Source organism: Eptatretus burgeri, chromosome 16 (genome assembly GCF_056783735.1).
Source record: "Eptatretus burgeri isolate ZD-2024b chromosome 16, Ebu_testis_v1, whole genome shotgun sequence".
NCBI classification, from domain to species: domain Eukaryota; kingdom Metazoa; phylum Chordata; class Myxini; order Myxiniformes; family Myxinidae; genus Eptatretus; species Eptatretus burgeri.
In genome coordinates, this window is record NC_140976.1 from 9,406,851 (window position 1) to 9,432,114 (window position 25,264).

General features: G+C 38.9%; 1 protein-coding gene and 1 pseudogene across 8 annotated transcripts in view; one reads left to right on the forward strand and one right to left on the reverse strand.

Moving 5' to 3' along the window:
- LOC147010464 (uncharacterized) overlaps positions 1-25,264 on the forward strand; it is a 95,568-nt gene that overhangs the window by 21,660 nt on the left and 48,644 nt on the right. The window lies entirely within an intron of this gene.
- Positions 7,701-25,264, reverse strand: part of LOC147010466 (uncharacterized) — a 43,308-nt pseudogene continuing 25,744 nt past the window's right edge. Inside the window, exon 5 of the transcript XR_015052532.1 lies at positions 7,701-8,100. The product of XR_015052532.1 is annotated as an uncharacterized LOC147010466 (transcript). The remainder of the gene's footprint in view (positions 8,101-25,264) is intronic.

The following is a 25,264-nucleotide window of genomic DNA, read 5'->3' on the forward strand; positions in this document are numbered from 1 at the left end:
TGAGACAAGAGGGGTGGGAGTGGAAGGGACAAAACAGTGGGGAACAGACACATTAGGTGAACTGTGGAAGGGAGAGGGATGGGGATGGGACGGGGAACATGGCGAAGAGAAGATGGACATTTCAGGGACTTTCAGGAAGGAAAGCAGGAGAAATGAAGGAAGTGGGCTTGGGTGGATTATCGGGGGTAGAAAAGATCGAGGATTTGGATGGGGGAAGATAAGAGGTGGTGGTGAACAGCTGTTTTGAAAGCCTGGAGGGAAGAATGGGAAAGAATAGAGTGAGGAAGTTTATTCCAAAGGCGGGAAAAAAGAGGAATGATAGAGTGAAGATGAGCAGTGATTCGTGATTTTGGTAGTTTTACCAGAAGGGGGTTGTTGGCGGACCTTGAGCGCCCTGTGGAAATGTGGTGGGGACAAATCGCAGAGAGAGCAGGGGGGGCAAGGCTGGAGAGGAGTCGGTAGAAGACAGAAAGACCACCGACCAACCTGCGGTGATTGAGTGAGAGGCCCAAAGACTCAGATTCATTGCGGGAGATGCCGATGATCTTAAATTCCCTGGTTTCGACAGCGTGAAGCCGAGAAAGGTGGGAGGCAGGAGCACCAGCCCAGAGGGGAGAGCAGTACTCCATCAGGCTACAGACAAATGCTTTGTAAGTGGTGAGGAGCTCAAGAGGGCCGAGGAAGGACTTAGCACGACGGAGGATTCCCAGTCGGCGACTGGCTTTTGAGGCGAGGTTGGAAATGTGACTTTCCCAGGAAAGGTCATGGCAGATAGTGAGACCTAGAAGCTTGAAAGAAAAGACTTCTTCCAGAGGATTGTTGAGAAAGTGGATGGGGGGTTTTGTAAACGGTCCTTTCGAAGAGACATAGTGAGAGTGTGAGATTTGTCTGGATTGAAAGACATGTTCCACGTGTTGGACCAGTTTGGGATTTTATCCAGATCTGCAGTGAGCGAAGAAGCTGCTGCTTGCCGGTCTGAGGGATGACAGATGGTACGGCAGAGGGTGGAGTCGTCGGCAAAGAGAAATAGAGGATTCTCCAGAGAGTCCGAGAGATCATTGATGAAAACCAGAAAAAGAACAGGGCCCAGAACGCTACCTTGAGGAACTCCAGCCTGCACAGGAAGAGGGGATGAAAGAACTCCATTTAGGGCCACACGTTGACTGCGACAGGAGAGGAAGTCTGCGAGCCATGAGTGGAGATGGCCTTGGATACCATGCGAAGAGAGTTTGGTGAGTAGGGCAAGGTGCCAGACTGTGTCAAAAGCACATGATATGTCCAGGGATACGGCTCGGATTTCCTGTCTGGCATTGAGGACTTCCATCCATTGATGGGAGAGCAGAAGCAGCATATCCAGGGTAGAGTGACCTGGTCTGAAACCAAATTGATGATTGGAAATCAAACCATTGGAGAAGAGGAAGGATTTCATATCTGAAGCGATGATGGATTCCATCACCTTGCTGATGATTGGGAGAAGGCTGATTGGTCTGTAGTAATAGGGATCTGTTTTTGCACCTTTTTTATGCAGGGCAGTGATGTTAGCAGATTTCCAAGCAGATGGCAGATGACCTTGATCAAATGAGAGGGTGAATAGAACAGAGAGAGGGTGAGCAAGAGCAGAAGAGCAGGCTTTGAGGACACGTGGGCTGATGCCGTCTGGACCGGTTGCAGAATCTGACTCGAGGTTTGAAAGCAAGCTCTCCACCTTGTCAGGAGAAAAGGATACAGAGTCCAGGGACAGTTGGGTGCGACTGGGTAAAGTGGGTAGAGATAGTGATGGGTTTAGGACACAAGATTTAGCTGCAAACACCGAGTTTAGACATTCAGCTTTATCACGTGTGGAATCAGCAGTGCGGCCATTTGAGGTAAGGGAGGGGATGGAGGGGGAACATACACCAGAAACAGATTTGATTAAACGCCACCAGGATTTTGAGGAGGGAGAGAGGTTTGAGAGTTTAGACTTGAGATGAGAAAGATGTTGTTTTCTGGCTCTCCTGAGGGTAGATACACACTTGTTCCGAGCTTTGTGGAAAGAACTGAGATTGCCCTCAGTTGGGTTTGCTTTCCATGAGGCAAAGGCAAGTTGTTTCAGGACAACTGCCTCGCCACAAGCTTCAGGAAACCAAGGGCGGGAGGAAGGGTAAGACAACTGAACACGAGAGGGGATAAATCTGTGCATGAGGGAGAGCAAGTTTCTTTGAAAGAATTCCCAGGATGAGTTGATGTTTGGGAAAGTAGTGATAGGAGACCAGTCTGTAAGTTTGATGGCTGCTCGGAGACCCTGCCAGTCGGCTTGAGTGAAATGCCAGACTCGACGGCGGTGAGGTGGTTCTCTGATAACAGCCAGAGAGATGTCCACTTTGACAAGGACGTGGTCAGAAGAACCAATTGGAGCGAAGGAAGAGCAGCAGATATTGTCAGGGAAATTTGTCAAAATCAGATCCAGAAGAGATGGAGTACCATTGGTTGAGATCCGGGTCGGGAAGTTGACCGATTGAGTCAGTCCCAATGAGTCGCAGAAAGCTTTTGCTGAGGTGCCATGGCAGGTGAGAGAGGTACCCACACCGAGCCAACTGGCGTGATGACAATTGAAGTCACCACATAAGAGGAAGAGAGAGAGTTTGGATGAGAAGATAGAAGATGGTCCATGTTTTCGGATAGTGAGGTGTAGATTAAATAAGAACAGAGTTCAATTTGTTCGACCACTTTATTAGCGTGGAACGACAATAATCAAACAAGTATTGAACAGGTTGAAACACCCACAACATCCCTGGCTCCGGCTCAGGCTGCGCATGCGCACTGGCACAGGGGACCGTCGATATGTAGAAGTACCGTAAAGTACAATGTTCTCTATCTCCCTCCGAGTCTTTATTATGTTAATAGATAAAGGCTGAGAAAATATTAAGTTTAATGAATGAACAAAAGTTTATATCGCCCATCGTGTGACTATTCCATGGAGTAGTCCTTGTGCCAGGCAGGCACGCTGGTCACTCTGGTGGATCGGCGTTGACCTATTGCTGGTGCTGGTGGTGTCACATCGGGCCCCAGTGGGGATGGGGCTCTCGGGGTTTCAGGGGCCGATGGTGGCGTCTGAAGGATCGCGCGCCTCGGTGTGCCTCGTCCTGGTGCTGCTGGCGTGTCTGAAACGGGTGTCGTCTTGCGCTGGGGTGTGCATACTGACGTCAGTGCCGGCGTGGGCCCCGTTGGCGTCGCAGATGTCACGGGTTCGCTGTCGAGGTCAGGCAGTTGCGGTGTTACAACGGGTGCAGGTACAGTGATGCGGGTTGCTAGATCATCATAGATAGACCGGGGTGGCAGCTGGTCATTGCGAACTGGGCTAAACTTGCGCAGGAATTTCCTGTTCCGAAGTGTGACTCTGCCCGAGCCGTCGATCTTGATCACGTATTGGTCGTGTTGGCGTACCTCCACGATACTGCCTGTCTTGTCCCATTTTTTTGGGTGGAATCCTGTCTGGTTCTGTACGCGGACTAGGTCCCCTACAGCAAGTGGCGGAAGGCGTTTGGTGTGTTCTGCCCAGGTGTCGGCTGTGCGGATATGACGTTTGTGGAGGGCCTCCTCCCGCGCTTTCAGGGTCTCAAGCCAATTGTCGTGCGGTCTGTACTTCCCGGGGATAATTGGGATGAAATCGCGTATCGGGCGGCCGAAGACACACATTGCCGGGGAGATCTTCGTGTCAGGGTCAGGCGTGTTACGATATTGTAGTATCGCTCTCTGCACAGCGTCAGTGTCAAGTTCTCCCTGCGGGCTGGTGTTGTCCGTGATAAGTCGTTTCATTGTCTTAACTCCAATCTCCGCGTGACAGTTGCTGTGAGGGAAGGCCACCGATGACAAGCGGTGGTGTACGCCCCATCTGTGCAGGAATGACCTGGTCTCGGTGGAGGTGAACTCCGGTCCCCCATCCGACGCGAGCTCTTCTGGTGTCCCGTACATCACGAAGGCACGACGTAAGTGGTTTATGAGTCTGGCGGCGCCACCCATCGACTTTGAGATGATCGGCCAGTTCGAGTATCTGTCCACCGTCACAAGGTAGTGTGCACCCCTGTGTACAAAGAAGTCCGAGCACACTGCCTGAAAGGGGTAAACGACCGGAATAGGTGGAGTTGGTGGCGCTCCAGGCTGTGATGGTGCCATCCGGTGGCAGTGTTCGCAGTTTTTCCGAGTGGCGCTGATGTCGGCCGACATGCCTGGCCAGAATACAGAGGATTCTGCGCAGGCGGTCATCATTGATACGCCCTGGTGGGCAGCGTGTAGGGCGCTCAGCACATCACCGCGGAGTGAGGGTTGTATGACTACTCGGTCATGGTATAGGATCACTCCATCTGTCGATGTAATGTTCTCGCGGTACTGATGATAGTCGCGAATTGTCTCTGGCATCTCGATTTTTGAGTCGGGGATGCCGTTCATTGTCATTCCCTCCAATATGTGCATATCGCCATCGCTGCTGGTGGCTTCCCTGATGCGATCCCATGTTACTGATCGCAATGATTTGAGGCCCGCGGCACAACATGCCAGGTTGTCCTCCTCGACGTCGTCTTCATACTCAGGCTCAGTTTGGCGTAGGAGGGACAGGACGTCGGTGTGCATGCTTGGTTGGAGGTGGGTCGCTATGGTGGCATTGTCATCTGGAAGGTTCATGAGTGGAGGTCGCGTGGTGCCAACCGGCCTGCACGACATGGCATCTGCCGCCTTGTTCTTCATGCCCGGGATATGTATGATACGGAAGCGATAACGCAGGGTCTTCTCCTTGAGGTTCCTGAGGCGGGGGTTGGATATGTCGTCAAGTGCTCTGTCTGAAAGTAGTTTCAACAGTGGTTTGTGGTCTACCGCAACGATCAGGTTCTCACAGCCCAGTACGAAGTAGCGCGCCTTGTCCAAGGCGTCCGCGACTGCGAGAGCCTCGCCCTCTATGGGCGCGTATCTGGATTCTGCCGCGTGTGTAAATCTGCTGCCGACCAGGGTTATTTTCCATCCATCAGTGCAGCAGAATGGTCTAACTGGCACACATCGGCAGTGCTTTTGAAGCAACCAGAATCCGATTCCCTCCTTCGACCAGTCCGTGGCGATGCATGTTGGCTTAGTTTTGTCAAATATGCGGACACCTTGTTCGATTTCTTGTACGATCACGTCTTTCGACTCGTGGAATATGTCCTCTAACTCCATGGACCACTGGAAGCGTTCTCCACTTTTCAGGAGCTTCCGGAATGGCTGCATTCGTTCGGCCATACTAAAGGCGTATGCCACCTGGTTGACAAGCCTGAACCACGATCTGACGTCGGTGATGTTACGCGGTTGTGGGAAATCGTGGATCGCTTCCAGGTAGCGGCTGCACGGTCGCACGTCGGTCATGGTGATGGTGAAGCCCGCGAAGTCCACCGTGGGTGCGCTGAAGACAAACTTCTCCGGGTTGAGGATGATTCCATTCCGGCCGCATATATCCAGCCATTGGACCGCCTGGAAGTAGCTCCCCTCAATCGTGTCTGACCATAGTAGCGTGTCATCTACGCACTTGGTCTTGTTACCAATGTCCGCGACGATCTCATCGTATCATCGTGAGTAACCGTCCCCGATGCCATATACCCTTGTGGGGCAGATAGGTACCGGTAGCGCCCCCATGGAGTGATGAAGGTCGTCTTGTGGCGGTCGTCCTCGTGTAGGCGGACGCTATCGTAACCGTTCCCTGCGTCGAATACTGTCTTGCGCTTCCCGTTAGGTACGCGTCTCGCCTGGTGGAACGGGGATTGGGTGTGGTGGGTCTCGCGGAACGCATGCTTGTTCAAGGCCTGAAAGTCGACGGTGCGTCGCGGCTTGCCATTCTTTTTCATGCAAATTACCATGCGGTGACACCATGTCACCAGCGTGCCGACGGGTACTTCCTCCAACACGCCGAGCTGAACGTCCTGGTCGAGGCCTGCTTTTACCTCATCTTGCCAATGTATGGCCACGGAGATGGGAGTGTGATGGGCAACCGGTGTCGCGTTCTCACTGAGCATAAGACTTAGTGGCGGGCCGGTCATTCTCGGTAGTGGCTGGTGTGGGCACGTGTTGAATGTGCTCTGAGCATACATCCTGAGTAAATGTGACTGTAGTGCCTCTCTGTTGGCCTCGTTCGCTGGCATGGGGAGTGCGGTCGGCTTGGTCGACGGCTCCGCGCGTCGCGGGCAGTCGCACAATTCCGAGGTCGTCAGATTCACCTCTCCGAGTGTCGGGAATCTGTCCGAGATCATTCCCAGATCCATACAGGCCGCGCGGGAGAGGAATATGCGGTCTGAAGAGTCCGTCACGTACGCGATTTGGCGCGTCTCCAATCTCTGAGCGTCGTCACTGTTACCGGCGAATCTGACTACCACGGCTCCGAGGATACGAATTCCTTTGTTGTTTGCGGCCTTCATGGTCATGGATACAGGTATGAGGTCCTCGGTACTCAGGCCCATTTGTTGGACGACTTTAATGCCGATCAGGCAGCTCTGGCACCCCGTGTCTGCCATAGCGGGTAGGGTTACCGCGCGGGTGTGTTTCAGGAGATTAAAACCCAGCGCTTTATAATCCTCGTGCTTGTTGGTGAGAGTGAGGTTGATGTATGGCTGCGGGTCGGATATGCGTTTCATCCACTTATCGCACATATCATCGTACAGGTGGTGAGCGAGGGGAGCGCGCGCGAGGGGAGCCCCAGACGGGCTCCTCGTGTCCCTGCCGCATGTTAGACAGGGCCACTCGAGCTACCATCGTGTTCTCCGTCCGGACGGCGAGCGCCTTCATGGCGGCGAGGACGTCTTCTTCATCGCTGCCCACGAGGCTCCTACCAGCCGCGAGTGAGGTCCTTTCTCAGCTCCTCCTCACAGCACTCCAGTAGCTGCGCGACTATGTCGGGTACGACAAGCTTAGTACCTGTTTTGTATTCGCCCCAGCGGGTTATGAAGTACGACCAGGCCTCGCCCGTTCCAGCCAGTGCTATGGAGGGACGCTTGAGTTTCTCCATCTTGGCATTCGAGTTCGCCGCCCTGGGGGCGGCGACGTGCACAGTGCCGTGTATACTCAACATGGCCGCCACCACTGCCGCCTCTGCGTGTGTAGCCATATAGTCACAACCCTCGATCGGGCACTCTGCTTCCACCGGCGCCATAGGAACAGTTATTCTGGAGTAAACGTTCTATTTTCGGTGATACACACGTGTGTACAGTGTCCTGGGGGCGAAGATTGGGTACAGAACCCGAGAAATCCAAACTCACTGTCGACGTTCTCATGGTCCGTTTTCACCCAGTCGTGTCCTCCTCAGCACCGACGATCTTCACTCGACTGCATCAAGTTGTTTGATTATAAATAAGAACAGAGTTCAATTTGTTCGACCACTTTATTAGCATGGAACGACAATAATCAAACAAGTATTGAACAGGTTGAAACACCCACAACATCCCTGGCTCCGGCTCAGGACAAGCATGCGCACTGGCACAGGGGACCGTCGATATGTAGAATTACCGTAAAGTACAATGTTCTCTACTCATCAACACCTCATATTTAAACCAAATATAGTTTCACTTCATCCTCATTAACACCTCATATTTACACCAACTACTGATGCACTTCATCCTCATTAACTCCTCGTATTTAAACCAATCACAGGTTCACTTCATCCTTATTTATTTTTCGGAGTTGAATGTGATTATATAATTAATCCTTTGCCCTCACAATGTCCGTCTGTAACTCACACTACAGGTACACGGTAAACACGGACACTTACCCTTGTACAAGGCTGTAACTGCAGAACCTTGGATATAGTGAGGATAGTTCACCTTGCAGGTATAATTCCCATAATCATCAGGTTTCACAGATTTGAATGTTAATGAAATGTTCCATGATGTACTTTGGACAAGGACATTCTCAAACCGTCCATGTAATGTTCTCGTATTTTGGAAAAACGAGCAATTGGTTGTTCGTTGGAGTCTTTCTCCCACTCTATAGAAAATGCTGGGGAATCAATGAAAATTTGAACTCCACGTGAACTCGGAGAGAAGTCACAGGGGAAGGTAGATTCCTCACCAAATGAAGCCACAATGAACTCTGGGCAGTGAACAAACAATTTATCTGAAACAAACAAACAATCTGATTTGATTAAAATTTAATCACAGGTAAAACTTGTTTCATCATCATGGAATTCCTACTGATGATAGCATCACTAAGTAATCCTTGTAACAGGATTAAACGAACCTTAAATTAATTATTTCATCAAAATGGTAAATTTAATTTTCATACTCACTCTGCTAATTCTTTCCAATGTTTACCTCCACCACCGAAGGTGAAGGTGGTTATGTTTTCATCCCTTTCTGTCTGTCTGTTTGTTACTTGCAAAATCGAAGATTTTTCATGTATATTGGCAAGTCGAATTTGTTATTCTGTCTGTCTGTCTGTCTGTCTGTGTGTCTGTTTATCTCTTTGTCTGTCTGTCTTTATCTCACCTAAAGGTCATAATTTTAAACCGATCTTCACGAAACCTCACCACGTGGTAGAGCTCGTCATCTGGAAGAAGCCTATTGTTTGAGGTCAAAAGGTCAACATCGGCCAAAGGTCAAGAACTTAGATGAGATTTCTATTTGAAGACGATTTAAACTTCAAATCACTGAATTCAACTAGCCAATTATTTTTGAGGTCAACATGGACCAAAAGGTCAACATAGGCTCAAAGTCAACCATTAAGGTGAGTAGTAGGGTGAATATACTGGTTCTGGCTCACTTTTCCCCATGTAAATGAATGGGGGATTTTCAGTGATTCCTATTTTTTTTCCCTAAAAATAAACCCCCTTTTTATCCCAAGGTATATTTATTTGTCTCCCCTTTTAACCTGGAGGTTGAACCTCATTGAATTGAACACCTGGGGGTTGAACAGCTCACTCATTGAACCTATAAAGATTTGTTCATTCTCAAATTCCTTCAATAGTTTAATTTTCTTTGCACAATAATCCCCATCTAAAATATTGAAAAACAAAACATTTGAATCTTTATATTTTTTAAGATACCCCTTTTGTGTCATTATGAAATGATAAACTTCTCTTAATGATCTCATCTGACCACCGCCCAAGTTGCAAATCATTTTTGTGCATAAACCACGCCATAAAAAAGTTTTGTTTCAAATGTTTTCAGTTCATGCCGTGAAAATGAGGAAGTGTTTTTTTGACACGGTCGTGCTGTGAAAAGAAAAACAGGAACTATTCTGTGAGACAAGGTCTCGTTTTTATATTTTATCTCAGAACACGAACTGAAAACATGTTTAATCAAAACCATTTCAGGGTATTTTAAGTATGTTTTGAAAATGATTCATACAATTTGAGAATATATCACCCAGTTATTTTCCAAGCTGTCTCACCCGGTGTCATTTCCTGTGGCCACACCCAATGATTAGGTAATTTCCTCGTGTTGTCTTATAAGTGATTCGCCAGACAAAGTTTCTGCCAGACGGGATTTTCATTTTTACAACTGAGACATGAGCGATCTTTCTTCCGCGAACAAAACAGCTCAACACAAAGTTGGTAAGCCTGTGTATTGGTTCCTCTTTGAACGATGAAGCAATTGATTATAAATTAAATCGTGATAATGCGAAAATATATATTTTTTCCTGACAGGTCCTTGGAAGAAGTGGAGTTTACATATCACGATGAGGTGCATCAAATGAATGCTATTATTGAAGAGGTCAATGATTTTAGAAGAGAATTGAAAAACATTTATAATGACTGGTACGAAGTCTTATCACGACCTCTGATCTCGAATCAATTAAACCAATGGTGAGACATGTGTGTATGTGTATATATGTGTGTGTGTGTGTGTGTGTGTGTGTGTGTGTGTGTGTGTGTGTGTGTGTGTGTGTGTGTGTGTGTGTGTGTGCGTGTGTGTGTGTGTGTGTGTGTGTGTGTGTGTGTGTGTGTGTGTGTGTGCGTGTGTGTCGCTTTCCCTGTCTGTTTGTATCTCTCTCTGTCTGTCTTTCTACCTACCTCTCTCTGTCTGTCTCTCCATCGATACCCTTGGCTTTTTTTTTCAGCACTATCACACAACATCAGCTGTTGAAGCAATCTTGTACAACACATGATTTTCTGGAGGTAAATGTTTCTGAATTATTATTAATATCACTCTCTCTTTAGAATGTCGTCTTATGTTGGTTGCATCATTAGTTTTGGATGCGGTTTTGCCAGTACACTGGAATTCATTTTATTGGCCTTGAAAGGATGACAGGCTCCTGGTGTGTTAATTCAGTGGTCAACGAGGCTGGTCAACAACAGGATTACTCATATTACCATGTAATTATCTTTATAAAACCTAATTATTATCCACTTTTTGTTTCAAAACAGAATATGGTGTCTGAGTTTCGAAATCACAAGACATCTGAAGAAGATTGCTGGGAAAGATTATACATTCTCGCAAATGAATATTTAATATTTTCAATTTTAATAAATTATATTTGTTTTGTTTACAATTACTTGATTTTAAATTTCAAAAAAAGGATTAAGACATGAAGGGGGGGCGTAGGTGCGCTCCCCCAATGACCCATCTACCCCTCATCCCATCCCTCCCCTCCCCATGTGTGTGTGTGGGGAAGGGTGGGGGTGGGATGAGGGAGGTGGTGGGTCAAAGGTGGGGGCGCACAGTGGGGATGAGGGGGTGGGGCTTGTGTGGGCGGGGCTTGTGTGGGCGGGGCTTGTGTGGGTGGGGCTTGTGTGGGTGGGGCTTGTGTGGGCGGAGCTTCGGTGGGAGGGGCGTGTGTGGGTGGGGCTTGTGTGGGTGGGGCTTGTGTGGGCGGGGCTTCGGTGGGAGGGGCGTGTGTGGGCGGGGCTTGTGTGGGCAGGGTTTATGTGGACAGGGTTTATGTGGGCAGGGTTTATGTGGGAGGGGTGAATGTGGATGAGGCTTATGTGGGCAGGGTTTATGTGGAAGGGGCTTATGTGGGCGGTGTTTATGTGGGGGGGGTTTATGTGGGCAGGGTTGATGTGGGAGGGGCTTATGTGGGCAGGGTTTATGTGGGCAGGGTTTATGTGGGCAGGGTTTATGTGGGAGGGGTGAATGTGGATGAGGTTTGTGTGGATAAATGGATGGGTGGATGGGTGGATCATTTTTTAATTAAATAAACATGTTGTGTGTGGGGAACTATTAAACTAATCACTAATTATGTGAATATGATGAATATGGGTGGAGCTTGTGAGGGGTTTGTGTGTGTGGAGCTTGTGAGGGGTTTGTGTGTGTGGAGCTTGTGTGGAGCTTGTGAGGGGTTTGTGTGGGGTTTGTGTGGGGTGGGGTTTATGTGTGTGGGGTTTGTGTGGGGTTTGTGTGGGGTGGGGTTTATGTGTGTGTGTGGGGTTTGTGTGGGGTTTGTGTGGGGTTTGTGTGGGGTTTGTGTGGGGTTTATGTGGGTGGGTTTTGTGTGGGTGGAGTCAAAAAGGGGTGGAGTCAAAAAATTTCAATTTATCTTTGTCTTTTGTAACTCCTATGAATAAAATGAACCTAAAATCTCTTCCCCTTCCAAATCATATATCTTATAAGTCCAAGGAACCGTATCTATTACATCAACAATTTTAAAAAGCTCGTTCGTCCATCTTTTAATATAACCCTTTTCAAAATGAGATTTCCACCTATATATTCTTACGATATCACCAACTTTGAACTTAGGTTTTCTGACTTTAATCTCTTTTTCATATTTTAATTTTGTAAATGTTTCTGATGGTTTCATATTTGTTGACGTGTGAATCGTGTCATTATACTTATCCACAATATCCTGAATAAAAGATGACCATTGTTGTGAACCGAGTTGTGTGAATTTTTTATATAGTCTCTCTTTTAAGGTACGATTAAAACGTTCAACAACAACTGCCTTCCCTTAATTAAAGGTACTGTATAATGTAATACTGTTATATTTTAGAAAATTCATGAATGTCTTGTTATAAAACTCTCTACCCTCATCAGTCCACAATTTTTTAGGTTTTCTCTTACTTTTATTAAATATCTGTTGAAAAGCTAACATAAGAGTATAACCTGTTTTGTTTTTTAATGGTACAACCCACATGTATCTACTCCTCAAATCAATAACGGTTAAAGCATACTTGTACCCCTTATCATTATTGAGTTCAATCAAATCAGCAGACCAGATATAATCAACTTCCTTGGAATAAACTTTCCTTCTCTGAAACTTTGTGAATATTGGTTTATGTAATTCATCAGCTAATTGCTCTTCAGTCTTAATGACATCATTAGAGCCTATAAGTTTTTTGAATTTCCAAGTCCAAGTTTCAATTTAGCACTGATCATCTTCTTCACAATGAACCGATCAGCCTTTTCTCTCAAGGTTGGACTTTGTCTCAGAGACAAATTATACAACATTTCTCTATCGGCTTCATGCTTTTCTTCCAACGTTGTGGTATTCCCAGAATCAATATCGTGTCTCATGCACACTTTATCAACTCTATTGATAGGCTTACTCCAGGATTTAGGATTGTCTGCCTCATCTAATCTTTTATCTAAGTTTGTGCCTGGACCACAAAAAGAATACCCTAACAAAAAAAAAGATGTAATTCCCCTGGTATTCCAGTAGTTCTAAATTTACTTCCTGATAAAAACTTTTGTATATCTCCTCCTCGTTTGTGTTTGGAGATAAATTGATTTTTTTTGAACCACACACCAAACATATACCTTTTTGTATAACCCTGTTATTTTTACTTTTAATATATGAAATATTTTTAGTATTAGTTTTCTTTTTACATTTGAGACAATAACTCATTTATTTATGTGAAAAATTCCTGCAGAGTGCAAAAACCTTTTTCGTTTCCAACATGCGCATTTGAATCTTAATTTTTAAAACATAAAGAATCCTTAGAAATGCCTTCACTCTCTCCTCCATTTATTTAAGAAAAAAAATAAAAATGAAAAACTTGAATTAAAATGAATATCTTGTCGATGTCAATATTCTTGTCGAAAGTATTGCAAATAGACTTGTCAATTCCTTGTTTTCAACCTCGGTGGGTTGAGTTATTTTCTGTAATACCACCAATCTTTTTTTAATCTCACTGGTTTCCATATTTTGATATTTATTCATTCTCTCTCTCTTCTCCCTTTCATCTCTCTCCCTCTTCTCTCTTTCCTCCCTCTCTCTCTTCTCTCTCTTCTCCCTTTCATCCCTCTCTCTCTCTCTTCTCTCTCTTCTCCCTTTCATCCCTCTCTCTCTTCTCCTTTTCCTCCTTCTCTTTCTTCTCCTTTTCCTCCTCTTCCCTCTCTTCTTCAACTCCTTCCTCATCCCTTATTATCCTTGAATCGCTTACACCCCATAGAATATCATACATATATTCATCAGGATTTCTGGTTATTCCTGTATCCAAAATAATTTTTTTTACAACAGGAAACCAATAAAATTTCTTTTGAATTTCTAAAAGAGCCTTACCTTTTCTTAACTTTATAATTTTTTCATTATTAACATTCGAATTAAATCTAAAGTTGTCGGTTTATCAACATCAGCATAATGCCAATCTTTTATTGAAAATACCTCATTCTTATGTTGTAGAACATATTTATTAAAATACCGAATACCCTTTTCTTGAAGGTATGCTTGGACACAGAAATGATAATTTTCTTTAAGCCTTCTTGCTGTCATTTATGTATTAGAAATAGATGTTAGAATAATATTATGGCACGAAACACCTCCCCATCTTCCCATAGTTAAATCATTTTGTATTTCCTTACTTATTATATATAATCCTGTTTTTTTTCTGTTTTCATGAGATAAACAAGGGCAAAACCATAATTATATTTACCCTTATTAAATTCTTTTATTTGTTGTTTACTAATCGTGGCCCCACAAAACTCATTCTCGATACCAAGTGGATAATATTCTTCCTTACGAGACTGATTTAATTGTTCCAGATCTTCGAGGTTAATCTTAAATGACCAATTATATCCTAAATCATTCATATCATACCCCCATTGTTCTATCCTCATGCAAACGATACGCCCTTCTTTATAAAAAATTATTTTATTTCGAACTGTGAATTCTGTATGACCTGGAGATAATATCAACACTTCTGTATCTTTGGAATACACGGCCGTTTTATTTAAAGATATATATATATATATTGTGATAAATCGCTTAATCTCACCAAGTCATTCGCGTCAGTCGGGCTTGGATAATTTTTTAATTTATAAGCATTTTTCCTGTTAATATTTTTGGTTGTATTATATTTATGTCGTTCAGCCTGTGCCTTTGTGTAATAATTTGATAAATCAATATCCAGTTCTTAAGATACACCAAAGATAGAACCATCTTTACCAACATAAGTCATTTATATTAGATTCAAAATAATATCATAAAATTTTTTATTTTTGTTGAGTTGAAATAACACATATAGACTTAATTGACCACAACACTTGGAATTTAATTCGTGGACTTGAAATGTTTGATAAACACCATTCTGTAAGAATTTTATGACTTCAACAGGTGGTGGAAGACCAAAACTATCAAAATAATATTTGTCTTGACTATGAAAAATACAAACCCAATGAGAACCGTTCCCATTATTATCTTCTAAGTTCATAATAATATTCTTTGTATGTTTCAGCACATTTGTTAATTCATCTCTCATACAAATAACCACATTATGAATTTTTAATTTCTTACAATATTTGACAAGTTGTAAATTTGATGTTGTATTCTTTCCAAATTCTTTCAACCACTCATCAATGCTCATTTATTTATTAGAAAGATATAATCCATTACCTCTTTTCGTTAATTTTACATCTGCTTGTGCTATAGAAGAAAGCATATCTCCAACTAACAATCTCGCTTTATCAGGCAGACCTTCAAGTTTTTCAGCAAAATCTACAATTGCACCACTTCCACTAATTTGTTTCTCCAACTCTTTGTTATGTCTTTCCAATTCTTTTTGAGCTTGGAGTTGAGCCTTCCTTTCGTTGGCAGTTTTCACCGCTGTTGAAATACCACCCGTCAATGCTACAACCGCACTTAAACCAGCAAATAAAGGAATTAGAAATGGGAGAAATCCTCCACTCGTCTCTCTTATTCAATATTTTTTCAACATTGGTTTTGTCATTTTAATTTTAAGTGAGCCAGTGTCATGCAAGATTTTAACCTGTTCTCTTGTGAGCAAAACATCAATTCTTACTGCTCCTTTTCTCTGAATTGTATTAACGTTAATCGTACAAGGCTTTTGATTTTGAACACAAGATGATAGTTTATGAAGATTGATTTGATTAACATATACCCCAGTTGGTACTTTACCACTCATTTATTTAACAAAAAATTATGTGAGACTAATCATCACACCATTATCTGTATTAATCTGCAATTCTGTTTCTTCCAAAAGCAAACAACATGTATCAACTTCTTCATTCTCTCCTCTTTCAATGTCTAGGGAAGTATCCACTCGATTAGACTTTATAGTTTCCTTTTGAGCGCTCAGGTCAAACGCATAGATTGTATGCAAACTTTTAAATGCTGTCATATCCAAAATAGGTTCTTTATTTCCATTACTTTCACACACCTTTTGGTAAGACTTGTATGCTTGAGTAAAATCATTTTTTTCCCAATTCATTTCCAATCTATCTCGTGGATAAAATGTTCCATCTAGAGAAACGCGAAGTTGTTTCACCTTAGCATTATCACTCAATGCATTATTCTTATCAGTCGCAGTATCACCATCTGGCTTTTTAAAAATGATCCAAAGATATCGTGGCTTTCCTTCCAGAACACCCAAATTCCACGTGTAAGTAGTTTGGTTGAGTTTAACGTGTTGACATCTTTTGAGGTATGATACACTGAGTGGTTTCTTTGAGTTAAGTCTTCGATTCAACATCTCTTCTCTTTTAAGATTAGGAGTATATTCACTGATATACCAACTCATTTCGTCAATTACAAATTTATTCTGATCACCAAAAGCACTACCAACACCAAAAAGCAATCGATTTTCATTATCATTCCTTTGTAGTTGAAATCTAATTTTAAGACCATACAGAACTTTATCATGATCACAAAATCCAAATATACCTTTAAGAGGAACTGCCACAGTAAAACTATTTTCTGCTTTTGTATCATCATTATACGCTCCTTTCCTTTGAGTATATCCAGAGTCTGTGTTTGTTCCCGTTGACATATCAGGAATAAAACCTTCGACAGACCCCTTTCCCATTCTATCACTGAATGTATAGAGTGTAAATTTCATCATTTCAGATACAGCAGAGACATAATCAACCGCTTCAACTTCTTGTGTTCCAATATACAAACGCACACTATCAAACATTTTCCAGAAGAAATCATTTACAAGTGTAGCGTTTGTGTTAGTCGCAGCCTTCGTGAATTTAAATTTACACAACAAGAAACTTTCGGATAGATTCAAATAGGTTTGTTGATTATTTATTTCAAAACTTTTTGTACCATTCGTATTCCAGTCTGTTCCAGTTATTGCATTTACCTTGAAGTAATCTTCTTTTTTAGTGGAGTTTGAGATAATAATAGTATCATCCAAATCATAGATACTATCATTTGCTTCCATACTTGTATTTATTTAGGAAAAAAGATGTTAAAACTTTTGAAACCCTGATCCAAGTATTTGAATTATTTTCTGTCGTTCTTGGGGGTACAACTGAGTTTTGCCTTTCTTAATTTCTTTTATTGCTTGTAATTTATGAGATTCCTTCTGAGCATCTTTTATGCTCTTTACAACACCTGCTACATTTCCCACAGCAGAAGCAGTTGAACCAATTAGATCTTTATGTTTAAGAATAGTTGAACCAATACCCATGAGAGTATCAATTATCCCATCTCCTCTAAATTGATGTCCAACACCCCTTTGTCTCTTAGGTTTATAGTATCCTCTACCAAGATACATACCTTCACCCTTGTAGTATGGGGAAAGGAACATCCCATCCCCTGTAATTATTTTATATTTTCCCAACTCGTGTTTCCTCACAATAACCATCGTATTTATTTATTGGAAAACTTCACGTAGGTGAATTCTGATGGATATAACTTCTCCATCAAAAGAAATCATACGATTATCTTGGTCGGTTATCCTAAAATTTACTCTGTGTATGGTTTTTCCTGACACAGGGAGATAAACCAAATTTTTGGGTTCCATATTGAATTTATAACCAAGTGGGGTTGAGTATGTGCTGAATGAAAATATTGCATTTGTTTTTTTTCCATCATTAGAAGCACCATCAATCAAATCACAGTGAATTAACACCGAATTTATTCCTGAGGATATTTGAATGACATTATCACTGTAAAACGTCCCATTAGTTTCAATCTTTTTTGAGGAGAAACCCAATAACTCTCTAAATGAATTATCAATTGTGAAATCAACCTTGTAGTTATTTTTAACTTTAATCGTTGATTTTGAAGTATGTTTTTGAATGTCTATAACAATATTTTTTGGTTCATCACCCTGTTCTTTCATAAGACGAGCAATTTCGGAAGATATTTGAGAAATCTCAAATGCTCCGGGTGAGACTGTTATCGTTTTGTATCCACTTCCCGAATTATAACTAAACTTGTCATTTTTATCAGTTATATTAAATAAGGTATTATAAGTTTCCATGGACAATAAAGATGCCTCATATTCTTTTGTTGGGTCAAGTTGTAGTGGGTATGGGAATGAAGATGTGTGGTCACTTGTTGTGAAATTGAAACTAAGGATTGTGCTTCTCATCTTATTTAATATGAGATAAAATGTCTTTATATTGATTTTTATTAATTATTTTCATGTTCATCAACTGGTCTAAAATGGCTGATGCTTCATTAAAACAATTGTTATTTCCAGCCTTCTTACTACATAACAACAATAACAGTCTATTAACTAATTGCAATGGGTCATTTGGAAGAAAACTAACACCTGAACCAAGGATACTTAAAGCCTGAATAATGTGTTTCTCCTTCTCATTCTTCCTACTTTTACCAGAAAGAATAACCCTATAACTTAGAGTGTTCAGCAGATCAATATATACTCTATCATCATTATTTTCCAGATACAATGGTTTATCAATATACTTTGATTCATCCCTCACAGTTGAACCTTGTCTTCCATCTTTTGTGAGAAGAAACATTAATCTCGGAGTTAGTTTAACAGGGGGTTGAGCAGAACCCGAGAACCTTAATTCATCATTAAATATCAATACCTTTTCTTGAAGAAGATGAAATATTGCTGGTTGTTCTGTTGGAATGAGTCCTGCTTTGGTTTTTGAATCCGCTGAATATTCATTGTTTTGAAGAGCATTCACAATATAATCAGGGGGTTGATTAATCTCTTCCAGTTGTTGAAATAAACCTTCATCATCATATACCTTTAATTCTCCTAAATGCTCTCATTCTTCCTCCGTCATTTGATCAAAATCTTTTAACATTTGAAGTTTTTTAGGAGTATATTCTACCGTGGGAACTGTGGAAACATCTTTCATTTTTTCTTGGGAAGTTTTTAAAAGTGGTTTAAAAAATTTCTCTTGTTTTCTTTCAAATGCTTCTTCGCCCGTTAGTTTCTGTCTGCATTTCTTCGTTATGTCTTCCTGCTGTTTTACAACTTTTGAAACCAACTCTTGATGTTCCTTAAATCTTCTTGCTTTTTCTTTTGCATCCATTTATTTATTGTAAAATATAATTTAATGAATTGTAAACATCAACAGGGAAATTTTCCTTTTCTTCATCATTCAAGTAGATGTGTTCAAATAAATCCTTTTCTTTAAATATTTCATCAAATTCTTTATTAACATTAATGCGAGTTGTAATTTCTTCTTCACTAATACTTGCATCTCTGCTTTTCATACGTTTGCGTTGAGTTTCTTCATCAACATCAAAACCGAATGATAAAATCTTCACTCCGCTCAGATGTTTAATAAATAATTTGTCTCGTTCCTTCTGGATTAGTTTCTAATATCCCAACACCACCAGATTTTAGTTTCCTTAACTCACTCTTACAATGTGAATATTTTGTTGCACCAAGAGAAACCTCCTCAAATATTTGACCTTCATTCCTCAATCGCATATGTTCCTCCACTGAAATATAGTGATAATCTTCACCTTTTACTTCTCCAGGTCTTATTGCTCTAGTTGTTGTTGATACAATGCATATCACGGGGTGTTTTTTAAGTAAATTTACAATATTCTCATTTGTACTACACAAGAACCTTGATTTATGAAAGTTTTTTCCAGAAGCAGATTTCCCCACAAGATTTATAATAATAGTTGTCATTTATATATGTAATTGTTTATAAAACAAAAAATATATCCCTTAATATCTCATCTTCTTTCACAACAATATATTTATATTTTTCAGTCGTGTGCTTCATGTAATCCTCAAATTTCTTTTTACTACATAATGTAGAACAATTATCTCTCCAAAAATTATTGACATCTATTAATTTAACTTGAATAAAATAAAAGTATTAGCATTGTTTCTGATGGAACGACGAGGAAGTTGAAAGTACGATTGACTAAGATAAATACAATTACAAGAAGAATGTCTCCCTCTTGTGTAGTAGCTGTCCATTACCGTTTGGTTTCTCTCATTAACACAATCATCAAAGATAACGAGGTTCTTTTTTGATTTATCCAAATCTTGGGGAGACGGTATGTCATCCGTATTATCACTAAGAATACAAGTTATAGGATTTGATTTCTTTTTACATCTCTGTGTATCACAAAATAGTTGAATTATATCTTAAATGTTATAATCATTTAGGTTTTTTTGACGTTTAAATAAACCGATTAGATCTTCTTTTTGAAGACCAGCATTAAAACCTTGTGAGAGTACTTGATACTCTGGTTGAAAACTCGACTTTGTGAAAATTATTAAATTATCATAATCTAAAAAGTTTGGAGTGAGGAGCATCTTTAAAAGTAAGCAGGTTTTTCCACATCCACTTGAACCAACTATGAGACATCTTAATGAATTTGGGAGATTTTTATGGTTGTTAAATTTTATCTTATTTTCCCAAATGGGTAAAAAATCATTCATTTATATTTTTAGAAAACAGGTTATTTAATTTATTATTAGCTTTTCTAGAAACTCTATATTTTATCCTAAGTTCAGGTTTAATTTCAAGATAATCCATTATTTTATTTATACAATATCTTGTGTTGATATTTCCCTGAAAATTACATCCATGAATAATATATAACAACAATCCTTTGAACATTTCTCTTATACGTTCAGTTTCTTCCCTTGTAAGGAAAGGAGTGTTATCACCCTCATACTTTACATTCATTTCTCTAATCAATCTTGTAAAGTAATTCATTTTTGGTGTAAATCTAAAAGAATTATTTTCCTTTTTATATTTTTTATTATCATTAATTAGAAGATAATCACAGAATATACATTGTTTATAGGCTTTTGACTCTGTGTTTAATCCCCGTCTTTCACACGCAGGACAATTCTCAAATTTGTCATATGGCGAATCAGGAAAGTCTAGCATATTTATAAAGTAAAACTTTACTTAAACTGAAATTCATCTATACTTTCAGTTGTATATTGACTCATATTTAATAAAATTACCATCGATATCGATATACTTTTTTTCATTACCAGATTCAACGACAACATTTTTTATATTAAAGGTAATTTTAAAATGATCGTAAACTACTATTGAACGAAATGTCATTTCACCTGATATATTAACATCCTTTATTTCATCAGGATTTACATCTTTAGGGTTGTTAAAAAAATACAAATTTCTCCTTGCATATTACAGATGGTCTTATCTTTTATTTCTGAAGCTTCATCCATAAGGTTTTTGTTTTTTGATACTTTTTCTTGTTTCATTGCTTTTTCTAGTTTTGAATATATGACTAGAAGGAGAGGAGAAACTTTTGTTAGAGATACTTTAATTGATGTTCTACCAGGTATACTAAAAGCCCTTCCACTGAAGGAAATTGAAGAACTCATATTATTTACCATAATTGTTTTTATCCAATAGTTGTTATATTTATCTTTGTTCAATTTTACATCTTTGACATATTTCTCAGTATCTTTAACAAATGAAGAGATTGATTGAAACTTGTCTTTTGTGTCTTGAAACATTGTATTTATTAAGTGAAAAAGTTGGAGGATAAAATGGTTTTAAGCACAGATTCACCTGTAAAATAAACGAAATTTTCATCAAGAAAATTTTATTATATAAATATGGTGAATACAACATACTGCGATGTTTGTAATCACAAATATAAACATTATAGAAAACACCTCCGAACTAACAAACACATATTTAATCTATTTCATAAAATATCTCCTCTTGAGTTGGAAAGAAAACATTGTGATATCTGTTCAAAGGATGTTTTGAAGAGAAGTTATAATAAACATCTTCAATCACAAAAACACAAGAAAAATGAGTTTATAGTAAAGGGAGACTATTATATTGAAAACACTGATGGGGCATTTAAAGGGCAAATAAAAATAAGGATTTTTTAATTTGGAGAACCCGGTCCATCATCAATAGCTGAATCAATTGAAATAGTGAAACCTGATGTTGAAAAAGTTATTAAAAAGACATTAAAAAAAATGAAAACTTTAAAGTTTTATATGGGAGTGAAAATGAATATGAAAAGACAAGATTAAGAACAAACTCCTTATATGAGAACAGATCTTCATTTTATAACACCATTTCAAGATTTTTTGAATAGTGGGGTTTATGAAGAACTATCAAAACAAGAGGAGGATGTTGATAATACAGTGGTAGGAAGTGGATTCAATGTTTAAAAAATCATCTTTTTAGATATACACATTCTAAAATCAAACCCTCTTAAAGCTTCTTCTTATATTGAATTTCCAAAAGAAATAAAACGAAAGAAGGCAGTTGTTAATATTAAGAACAGTGATAATAAATGTTTTCTCTGGTCTGTTCTTGCTCACTTTGATCCACCAAAATGTAATTCAGAAAGAGTAAAACAATATATGAAATATGAGAATACCTTGGACATTAAAGATTTTAAATTCCCAATGCCACTAACAGATATTCCTAAATTTGAGAAAAAGAATAATCTTTCTATTAATGTATATGGATTAACGGATACAAACAAAGTTCAAATATTAAAAATTTCAAACAACTATAAAAATGAAGAAACACACATTGATCTTTTATATTTTAGTGTTGGAAAGAATTCACATTACACATACATCAATAATTTATCAAGATTTTACATCTTTGTAAAATACCTCTTCTCAGGTATTCAGAACAGCAAACAAAATATATCCTTGTAAGCGATGTCTTAATTCATTTCATACAAAAGAACGATTAGAACAACATTCAAAATATTGTAGTAATCATAAATCAGCTGTAATTACAATGCCTAAACCTGGTGAAAAGATTTCTTTTGAAGATTATAATAAATCTATCATGCACCCATTTGTGATATACGCTGATTTTGAGTGTATCCTTAAAAAGATAAATACTGCTTCTCCTAATCCAAAAGAATCATATACAAATAAATATCAAAAACATATTCCTTGTGGTTTCTGTTATTATATCAAATCATCTGTTGGAGAAAAGTATAACAAACTTGAACATTATCGTGGAAAAAAGCTTCACAAGAGTTTGTAAAACGATTAGAAAAGGATTGTATAAGACTCACTAAATTAATGAAAGAAACAAATGAACCGATGAAATTAACCAAAGAAGAAAAATTAGAATTTAGAAAGAACAATATCTGTCATATTTGTGAGGGGGAAATTAAGGAGTCTAAAGTTAGGGATCATTGTCATCTTACTGGTAAATATAGAGGTCCCGCTCATTCCTGTTGTAATCTTAATTATAAATTACCTTCTTTTATTCCAGTCTTTCTTCACAACAGCACCAACTATGATACACATCTATTTATAAATGAACTTTCAAAAACACCAGGGAATATTTCTGCCATAACAAACACAAGTCAAAAGTATATTTCATTTACAAAAATGATATTCACAAAACCTTTAACTCGTATTAGGTTTCTAGATTCTTACAAGTTTATGGGAACACCACTAGCCTACCTCGCATCAAATGTAAGCTCCACGGACTCTTTTCCAAATCTTAATTCATTCTTTCCAAAAGAGGAAATTCTCACTAAAGAGGAAATTCAGATTAAAGAGAGAATTCAAAGTAAAGAGGAAACTCTAATTAATGAGGAAATTAATGAAGAAATTCTAACTGAAGATGAAATTCTAATTATAAAGAAAATTCGAACAATGAATGAAATTCTAACTAAAGAGGAAATTCAGATTAAAGATGAAATTCTGATTAAAGAAGGAATTCTTACGAGAGAGGAAATTCAAACAAGGAATGAAATTCAAAGTAAAGAGAAAATTCTTACAAGTAAGGGAATTTATCCTTATGATTATATGGATTCATTTATGAGATTTAAAGAAACACAACTTCCTTCAAAAGAAGGTTTCTATAATAACCTTTATGAAGAAGAGATAAGTGATAAGGAATATAAACTCGCACAAAAAATATGGAAAATATTTAAGATAAAGAACCTTGGAGAATATCATGATTTATATCTAAAAACAGATGTTTTATTGTTAGCTGATGTGTTTGAAGCTTTTAGATCACTCTGTCATAATAAAAATTGTTATGGATTAGATCCTGCCCACTATTTCACAGCTCCTGGTTTAGCTTGGAGTGCAATGTTGAAAATGACAAAACAAGATATAGATTTAATCAGTGATGTTGATATGCTTTTGATGATTGAGAAGTCCAAGAGAGGTGGAATATCACAAGTATGTTCAAAAAGATATGCTAAAGCAAATAATAAATATCTTCCAAATTATGATAGTGAAAAAGATAGTAATTATTTGATGTATTTTGATGCTAATAATTTGTATGGATGGGCAATGTCTCAATCTCTGCCTTATGGTAAATTAGAGTGGGTGGAAGAAAAGGATTATGAAAAGGCTTTGATGAATATTGTTATTTCTTCTCAAGAAGAATTGAATGACGAAGAAGAAGGTTATTATTTTGAAGTTGATTTGAAGTACCCGAGTGATCTTCATAATAAGCATAAAGACCTTCCTTTTGCATGTGAGAAAGAAACCCCAAAGAAAGAATGGTTCAGTGATTATCATAAAGTTTTAATATTAAAGGCAAATCAACAGAAAAGTTATTAACAACATTCTATGATAAAGAGGGATATGTTTTGCATCAGAGAAGCTTAAAACAGTTTTTGAGAGAAGGATTGAGAGTAGCTAAAATTCATAGTTTTAAAATTTAAATAAAGTCCTTGGGTGAAAAAGTATATTCAATTCAATACAGATATGAGAGCAAATACAAAAGTAAAATTTGAAGGGGACTTTTATAAATTAATGAATAATGCTGTATTTGGAAAGACTATGGAAAATGTTAGAAACAGGCAAAACATTAGATTCGCAACATCTTGGAAAGAAGCTTCGAGATTGATAAATAAACCAAGTTTTGAGAGAGAAGAGGTTTTTTCAGAGAACTTTTCTGCAATTCATATGAAAAAGGATAGTATTGTAATGGATAAACCAATTTATATTGGAACAGCAGTTCTTAATTTATCAAAGATATTGATGTATGATTATTTGTATAATGACTTAAAGAAAGAGTATGGTGAAAATGTTTCATTGTTGTATATGGACACTGATAGTTTTATCCTAGATATAAAAACTGATGATGTTTATGAAGATATGAAGAAAAATATTGGAGTATATGATACAAGTAATTTCAGCAAGAAGATTGAGTTATTTTCCAAAAAGAATGAAAAGGTTATTGGTAAGTTTAAGGATGAGTTGGTGGAAAAGTAATGAGTGAGTTTATTGGATTGAGAGCAAAGGCATATGCTTATAAGTATGATGATCAGATTGATAAGAGGTTAAAGGGAATAAAGAAATATGTAATAAAGAAATCAATAACTTTTAGAAATTATTATAATTGTTTGATGAATAATAAAGAAGAATATAGGAAAATGAATGCAATAAGAAGTTATAAACATAACATATATAGTGAAGAAGTAAATACAAAGGCATTAGGAGCCTTTGATGAAAAGAGATTTATTTTACATAATGGAATAGATTGTGTTCCATGTGGATATTGTATGATAGAGTGTATAGAATAGATTGTGTTTTAATGATGGGAAGATGGGTTAGGGTTTTTTAAGGGCTACCGCCGCATTTTTTCGCAATATATAAATGGTCAAACCAAGTATTAATCAAACTAAAGAGTGGAGAAAATCTCAGTCTTGGTATATAAATGGAAAACATAATGAATGTGAAAAATATCAAATAAGT